We start from the raw sequence: 7976 nt of genomic DNA, 5'->3' as shown, positions 1-7976 counted from the left end.
GCCTAGCAGCTCCGATAGCATTCCTTTAGCATTGCGCCTCCAGTGGAAGCTGTGAAATTTTTCTTAGAGCAAGAGAAACTAAGCGTTTTTTACCACGTTTTACTCAAACACAGTATAACAGTGAGAGAAAGTGTTCTTATGTGAGCACGTTCTTCACAGTTGGAAAGGCATCCTCATAAACCAGGCTGTGTATAGGAACAAGAATGCAAGCTTCTCTTTACTGGTCTGCCATCCAGATAGACGCATGATCCAGAAGCAGTCCCTGAGGTGCTTGCGATACGCAGCATCGAATAGCTCCATAGCTTATATAAATGTTCCAACGCACAAGACAACCCTGCTGTGTTTAATGTGGAGAAATCTAGCGTCCTACGCACAAATGCGACGATCTATGAAAATGATGTAGACGACGTAGTTGACCCTAGAGAACTTGTAAGCCTCAGTGCCTCACGTTCGGTGCTAGAACTTAAGATCCATCGAGAGAACAAGACCAAACTGCACAGCAGTATAGCAGAAATATGTTAGTGCAAGAATAAATATTTATTCCAGATTTTAAGTGCGCAAAACTTTACGTTTATGCTTGACATGTATCTATTATAGTTCAAGGAGTGACGTACTCATGCATGACGCATGACCGAAGATGTTTTCGTATTCTCAAAGAGCCTGCAGATGTTCCGAGTGCACTTCATAATTAATTATGTGTATGAGGGCAGCAACCTGAAACTTGGCGCTCTAGGTGCCCTTAAAGCTAAAAAGCTCTATGAGCGTTAAACACTTTCTTACGAAAGAAAAGTACGGCTTCGTTCAAAGCCGAAGTAATGGAATCGAAATGAAGGTTTAGCGTTCGGTTGAATACGTAGTGAGTGCTAGAGTGACGAGGAGTTCCACCAGTGGCGTCACTGGGGCTCCACCAGACCGCACGGCACTATGGTGCATGTATGCATGCACAGTAGTGTGATATGCATATTTCGCCTTATCAGAAAGGCTAACGTGTGTGCGCACAACGCTCATGGCAGTAGTGGTATGAACTCTGGCTTTCCCCGATACAATTGAGCGAAGCCTAGCGGTGCGTTCATTTGACTTCGTTGCTTGTGCATCCAAGTGCAGTGCCCCTCTTTGTAGACTTTCGCCACTTCATCGAGGGGGCCGCGCATGTTAGTTGAAGCCATGATAGCACGACGCTGGCGACAACACAGACCGCACGATTACGCGATCTGAATAAAACGAGCTCCAGCTAATGATGAGAGCAATAATCCTCATTCTGTCAACCACTGGATTCGCTTCTTCCTTAGAATCCGAGGGTGGATTGACATTTAGCCTGTGCCTACGATAGGCGTAACAACAAGCGACTCTTTGCCATGGCGGAAAATGATGGAAACCAATGATGAGCATGAAAAGTGAATTTTTAAAGCACAGCCTGCTGATCATTGCACAAGTATTAATGTATTATCATAGTCTAGTCATAAGAAATATTGCGGCAAACAAATGTTAAATTCAGCACAACCTACGATTTTCGACGTAAACACTATCAGTTCGATTCGATATGGCCAAATTATGGTTTCCTAATACTCCTGGCTAGTATGCCTCGTGCCTTAAGCGCTAATCCAAAAATCTATTCTCTATCTAGGGAGCATTCAAACAGTAACCTGCTTTCTAATCGTCAAAACAGTTTTCTATAAGTAGATATATAATACAAGTATCGTCGCCTTTGTGTTCTTTTCTTACGTGACCTTTCTATGATTTACCTATCTACAATGAATGCTTTGCCAATACCAATGACTGTATTTTATCTCTTGTTTTGCATACTATATAATGATTTGCATTGATAAATTGTATTTTTGCTTCGTACATGTTATTTCTGTATTTGTTGGTAATATTACGTATGACATACAACATGTTTGAATTGCACTTAGTGAACTTGTAAACAATATGTTCAAAATTTTAGTAAATCTTATGCTGTAACCACATGTGCATGAATTATCAAGGCGACGCTGAGCATTTCTCAGCGCTTTTATCAAGGTTTGTCACCCCAGTGTTCCTATGTTTTAGTGTGTACTTTAATCCAAAATAGAAAGGTGTGTTGTTGTTTTGGATTTTATAAAAATATAAAACGGGAAGCTCTGATGGCTATTAAAGAATATAGCTGTGTTAGAGGTACTGGAAAATAGCCAGTACCTCTACATGAGTAGAAGCAATATGCAGTATTTGCCATACATTTTGATTTGTATGAATAAATGTGACCTATGTTTAGTTGGAATCACTATTGAGCCTGTTTCTGGCAATCATCAACGAAGATCTGGATCGTATCACCATGACTGGCGATAGTGGAAATCTCTCGACTGAGGAATTTAATGCATGCTCTCGCACAGAAACGTTGAGCTTCACGTATTGCAAGTTGTGGATGCTGGATTAAGCGACCGTCATGGTCAATTTACAGAAAGTGTGCGATAATTGTTTCATGGGCACAAAAACATCACCACAGAGAAAGTGGTTAATATAATTTTATTTAGTTGTGAGCACGGACAAGTATTCGAGCAATAGTATAGATCATTGCAAATTGACCAACTTGTACACGTTACAGGAAAAAGCTAATCAATTACAATTACAAATAATTCTTGCAAAAATGCTATTAGATACACTTACTAATCACTGCCCCAAAAAAGTAACCGAGCACTTACTAAAATGTAATTGTTTACTTAAGCGTTACTTTCCTCCGTGAATTTACTACCATTTCACAAATATAGCAAACAAAATAAGCTGACATCTTATTCAATGCGCCCTCTGCAGCTCTTCGTATGTTGCTTATCTGCATTTAGAAGCGATTTTCAAAAGTACTTGTGGCAGAATTAGTGACAGAAAGCTGAGCACTAGTGACAGAATTATATTGAAGAGTGCTCTCATCATCAGGCTAGTACTTGAACTCCCCGGGGGAGCCTCTTATGGTGCCCTGCTTTTACCTCAATTTCTCGATTACTAAAACTCAGTTCGCGATAACATTGACGCCTTAGCTGTGCTCGAGCACTAATCTATCACACTTTAGATTGATTATTATTTGCCTTTAGCGTCCCTTTATTGCGACATACAACTGGTTTCACCTTGGCATTTATTGACACGTGTACTTGTTTATATTCCTCGGGTAATCGGGTTTCAACGTCTAACAAATGTTATCGCTCAGCGCAGGGCGCGCCTGCATGTATCGGAAGTTTCTCGAATCTTATCGATGGTTCTATCCGCCGTATATTGTCACCGTACCTTGTGTAATCTGATGCATTGTGCAAACTCGCAATACTTTTAGAAAAGCACGTGGGCACCAGTGACTATTCTGGAACCTTCGATGACTCATGTATAAACGCCGACGCTGATGACCCGCAGATCGGATTTTCGACGACCACCCTCTGTGTTCGCCGCTGTCGTTGTTCTTTGCGTGTAACCAATTTATGTGGGCACAAGATCGCCCAATAAAAAACTAGTTTCCTGGCACACATTTCGTGGCTCAAACTAGTCGGCATCTTGGCTCACAGGGTATGTGAAAGAGGTTAGACACATACTGCAAGCTTGGTGATGTTCCCAAAGAGTGCTAATCGCAAAAAAGTATAAGTACACACAGAAAACTCCAAAGCAAAAAAAAAAAATGCATGCAAGCGCATCAATCAACAGCTCTTGTCATGTGAGACATTCCGTGAAAATTCTAGATGTTGAGCAATTGGCTCCAAGATGCCATATCCCTCGTTTACTGATTCTTATAGGGTCACCAATATTTCCTTACTTCTTCTTCCTGGGGTTTTATGTACCAAAACCAGTTCTGATTATGAGGCACGCCGTAGTGGAGGGCTCCGGATTAATTTTGACCTCCTGGGGTTCTTTAACGTGCACTGCAACGCAAGCACACGGACGTTTTTGCATTTCGCCTCCATCGAAATGCGGCCGCCGCGGCCGGGATTCGATCCCGCGATCTCGTGCTCAGCAGCGCAACACCTTAGCTGACTGAGCCACCCCGGCGGGTAATATTTCTTTATAACAATGCATCCCGAAGATTCGCCGCCCGTGACATTATTATATCACAAGGACTCGGGAATAAATTAAGTCAAGCGCATTGAGGAACCACCTAACGTTCTGTCATATGTCAGGTAAAGAGAAAAATCGCAGAGGATGCCAAGGACTCAAATCAGGACGCCTTGCGGCACCGCACTGAACTGGAGAGCAGAACAGGGCAAAATATAAAGTGGCTGAATATTTTCTTTATCCCATCTATGTCTCCAAGATCTATTTCTTCCAGATATCAAGCGAATAAGTTACTTTTAGTGGTACAACCACCAATATTAACAACTTCATAATGGCTATAAATATGTCATCATTATCATTGCGCAATTTATAATACATGAACAAGTCACAGATTTGGTTATTGGCCTAAGCCTGCTTAGAATTTGTTGAAGATACCTTCTTTTCGTTCTTGTCTGCCATTCATTTCCATAGCTCTCCTTATTACGCGATGTGCTTGTTGCTGATGATATTCATTTGAGGCCATGACAAATCTATAAACCTATTAATTCGCACATATATGTTGACTTATAATGAAGCACGTATCACGTATTACGTTTTTACAGCCGCCTTCTACGAGGTTTAGGATTATTTTCAATTAAACCAATACAATACCGTCTCTTTGAAGTTGTTAGTAAAGGCATTACATACCCATTGCTAGTGAAATCATGAGGGCAGCAATATTTGTAAGTACCATTTTTGCACCTGAAAAGTAAACCATTCGTTATGTTAACAAATGGATTATGATTACATATAAAGCTTACTCAAACAAAACATTTGGTGATAAAAATGTTCTTCAATAATTGGCGTGTTATGAAGATATTTATATTTTTTCAGGACGCTCCAAGTGCCTAGAAATGTTATATTAAAATTATGCGTATCTCATGCATGGTAGGAATCGATGTAAGCAAAGCTTTTTTGTGCAGTTTGCTTTGACTGAGGATAATTAGCGGTGATGTTGACGGCTAATATTAAATTTTGTTAGCGTTTAGTCTGATACGAGAGTGGTGAATGGATGTTAAAGGTTACCTTGCGTGTACCGCTGGAGTTGGCGTAGTACACGGTACACAGCGTGAAGCATTCACTTGAGGCGTTGTTGTGCGCCGTTGTTGATAACCTTCGAGAGGGCTCAGCATTTCCATTGACTCATATGACACATCGCATCGTGGGAGAAGTGTTAAACTTTAATTTAATTGTGCATGTGAATTGAAGTTTACCTGAATTATAAAATACATATTTAACGAATTAACAGAAATTCACTAATCACCTTCTTCATCATTTACGTTACTGCTGAATGCAATTTACAAATCGTAGCCGATGAGCTTGTAAGACGAATGCACTTGAATCTACAGGAGGACACCAATTCCGAGATAATTTTTCTCAAAACTTAGGCCAAATACATGAGCATTCCAATTACTTTTCTGCTTGAGCGCGCAAAAAAGCGTCAACTTTATTTAATGTAGTTGGAACAAGAGCGCACTCCTACTACGAGTTTAAAGTCGCATATCTCCTAACTGGTGTAATTCTGCACATTTATTCCCACTGGATACGCAATGCAAACTCACCGCGTGCAGTTGTAAATTGCAGTGTGTGCCGTAAAGAAGTTAATTGGGAAGTGAATAGGGAATTCTTGCTAATGAATAGAGTATGCGTTTCAATTTCTCTTGCAAGTAATTTCCGCTTCTCTGAATAATTTAGGTCGAGGACTACAATTACGTCATCGGCAGCAGACAAACAGATTAGGAACTTTAATATATCTGGAGCACGATTTTTTATTAACACGAAAGTGTTTTATGCCGGGGTCCACCAAGACTTCACTGACGTATTTCCGTCACGGAAATACGTCATACGGAAATACGGAATGACGTTCTTACAATGTACACGAACATAATACAAAGAAAGAAACCAGAAGAAAAAGTTCCACAAACATGCAAAATTTGGAAATCGAACCCACGACCTCTCGGTCCGCGACGATAGATCGCCGAGCGTTTAACCCATTGCGCCACAAACGCATTCGCAGAGAGCTACACAGACGCGCCTTATATATCTAAAGCCAAGACCACACGTACGCTTGCAAACGCGCGCAAGCTCGCGTCCGCGCGCCCACGCATGCGCAGACGGTGCGGCACGACTCGTACGCGTCGAAACGCGGCGCGAACTCGGTGATCAGCTCCACTCAGTTATCGCGCGCCTGGGCTGCCTCGCGTCGGCGCGCCTGGCTACGCAGCGACGGCGCGGTACATTCAACTCTCAGTTAATCAGAATTATACCATGCAAGAAAATGCTTCTTCTTCACTTTTTATGTTGATCTAAGAGTTCCAAAATGATAACAATTACGTTTATAGATATCGTAGCATTTTGAAGCACTTCCAGCAACGAAATACGAAGTGGCGTCTGCCAAGGTGTAAACAAGTGAGGCCAGTGAGCGCGCGCTGTCGCGCGTATTTGTGGATGCAAACCGCCATTCCTCGCTAGGCGCGGCAACCGCAAGGCGCGTAGACGCGAGCTTACGCGCGTCCGCAAGCGTACGTGTGGTCTGGGCTTAACACTCCTCCGTGTACCCGCGCTCTTGCTCGGGGCGGTGCCGCCGCCTACGAGCAGAAAAGAGAAGTACTGCATTATGACACTAACGCGCACCGACAGTGAACGCTTCGGTGGTCTCAGCACTACGACGCCTCGATGCCAGCATTCGAAGGGACGCTGGCATCAAGAAGCACTACCAACGCGTTCTCGCAGAAGCACTACTAGGTGGCGTTCACCGTACTCAGCACAGCGGAGCGTGGCCTCCGCAATTAGCTCTGAAAATGTTTCTGAAGTTGATCGCGGAGGCTGCAATTACGACGCGCTGTACGCGCTGATTTGACTCGGTGACGATTCAGTTACGTGCTTTGTCTTGCGCGTTGTATTAGTGTGTCAGTTACGTGCTTCGTCTTTCGCGTTGTGCTAGCGTGTGCAGCGTAGTGCAGCTTCCATATGCACGACGGTTGCTCATGGTCATCGACGTTGGTAGTCGTGATGGAGGAGACGTGCCACCAGGCGTCAGCGTGGGTGCATCAACGCCTAAGGGCGCTTTAGCCACAAAACACCAATAGACATTATATATCAATGTGCAATAAACATTACACTACTTCTGTGAAGACACGTTTCACTTTCGTGTTCTATACCGATTCCTATATAAGAGGGATCAACCACATTTTTTTTTTAAACTTAAAACTTTATCACCCCGTATACAAAATCAGTGCACGCTTTCAACTAAATCATATTTAGACGTTTGATGCCAGCGCCATGTCGCTAAGTCGGTTGCTGAAAAGCAGCCACAGACTATTAACAAGATAGCCTTAACGGCCCCGTGTCGCAGAAAATCCGGCGTCGGTGTCGGTGTCGGCATCAGCGCCGGCGACCGCGGCCGAGAAAATCATCCCCAACCACACAGGGCCTCGGAATATATTTAGGTAAATGTATATGCCCCGCCTTTTTATATGACATGCGGTATATGCGGGTTATACTGCCACACCTATCTATCATTAATGTTGGTCATGCCTTGTGTTGCATTCTTGGCAAAGTTATTCCTCGGAATTTTGAATGACAATCCACAAACAAATGGTGTGAAACAAAACACCCATGGCGCATGCTTTTTATGTTAAATATTCTCAGACTGAAATATTAAAAGTACGAAACAAAAACGAAAAGCTGCAAATTATGCATTTTTTTTGGCGCGGCTGTGCACTATCTCCGCGATCCCCCCACGCAAGGGGCCGCGATTCTACCAGCAAGCTCGCATTCCTGCATAGCGTTCGCCGTCAGTGTTTCCCGTGAACCATTATGGTTGCTTAAGCTGCAGTTGTCGGGAAGCGTGAGAAGCAGTCAGGGATCTTTGAATGCTATCGCGTTCCACTCTTAAACGCTAAGCTTAAGCGTCATCCAATTTTTAAGGTAGTGAA

Source organism: Dermacentor silvarum, chromosome 4 (assembly GCF_013339745.2).
Source record: "Dermacentor silvarum isolate Dsil-2018 chromosome 4, BIME_Dsil_1.4, whole genome shotgun sequence".
NCBI lineage: Eukaryota > Metazoa > Arthropoda > Arachnida > Ixodida > Ixodidae > Dermacentor > Dermacentor silvarum.
Note: the sequence above shows the minus strand (reverse complement) of the source record.